The 1,160-nt window shown below is 62.2% G+C and overlaps 1 protein-coding gene across 1 annotated transcript in view; it reads right to left on the bottom strand.

Moving 5' to 3' along the window:
• Positions 1 to 1,160, bottom strand: part of LOC113204014 (beta-1-syntrophin) — a 33,097-nt gene that overhangs the window by 26,690 nt on the left and 5,247 nt on the right. The window lies entirely within an intron of this gene.

Here is a 1,160-nt window from a genome sequence, read left to right as displayed (position 1 = left end):
CCCCTCCTGGACCGGAGCGAATGATCCCTACGGTCCTGCGGTGTCTGGTTGGTCGGGCCTCAGCTCTCCTCGCGGACGGCGCTGTTTTTAAAACGCCCGGCAGCCGAGCAAGGCAGTTTACAAACTGCCGACGGAGAAAATGTGATGACAAGCAAGCGGAGGCCGAAGGGAAGGGTCTAAATAAAGACGGGGGTCCAGGACCAGAGCAGCCGGGAGCCGGCCGGCCCGAGCCCGAGCTGCGCCGGGCCGGGCGCTCACTGTGTGCCAAAGTTGTTTTACAAAGTGAGCAGATGGTCAAGCGCGGGCGCAAACATAGCGGCCGGCCAGGTCAAGTGCAAAGTTCACTATTGACTTATCCTGGAATTTGCCTTTCCCAGCTCCCGACCGGCCGCGTGTGCTCGGGTAGGGTGCCCTTTGGGGACAGGGTGGGGGTGGGTGGGCGGGCCGGGACCCTCCTGCTACGGGAAAGGTCGAGCTGTGCTGGCGCGGGGGCGAGCCACGAGGATCCGGATGACGACCATGTGGGGATAGGAGGGAAACGGGGGGGAGGGTCACTTCTTGTTTGTATAAAAATATCAACAAAACCGTTAATTCGTTTCTGCCGGAAGGGCAGCATGGCGCAGCCCGGGCGCTGGCCATACCCCGCTCGGCCTTCCGATACTTTCCGGCCCTACGCCAACATCCGGAAAGCGAAGCCCGGCCATTTCCGATTTGTCTTTTTGGGGAAAACGGCGGCGGCAGGCAGCGCCCGCGCGAGCACAGAGATAGACAAACTGCCCTGATTTACTTCCGGTCGCCGAGCGACGCCAGCACAGACCGGAAGTAACCGTGAGTAACAGCCACTGCAGCGAGGAGGACTGCACAACAACACCAGAGTGTACGGCCGGTGTTTTATAGCACACGGGGTTGAGGGTTGAAGGGGCGAACAGGGCGGAGGCGGGGGGTGTGGGGTGTTCGTACCCATTCATACGCCACCGCAGACCCCTCCGCTCCTCAATCCAGAGCGAGAGAGCGCGCTAACAGAAAGGAGAAGGACTTCAAAAGCGCGAGCTCTCTAATGGTACTGTACGGCTGGGCCTCGCGAGTAGTAGTAGTGGCGGCAGGGGCCACCCCGCGCATCACTGCGCCGCGGCGAAGCGGGGCGTGGCGGGGCGTGTGGG

Source organism: Frankliniella occidentalis, unplaced genomic scaffold (assembly GCF_000697945.3).
Source record: "Frankliniella occidentalis isolate FOCC.00 unplaced genomic scaffold, Focc_3.1 Scaffold118, whole genome shotgun sequence".
NCBI classification, from domain to species: Eukaryota; Metazoa; Arthropoda; class Insecta; order Thysanoptera; family Thripidae; genus Frankliniella; species Frankliniella occidentalis.
This window is presented reverse-complemented; position numbering and strand designations above follow the sequence as displayed.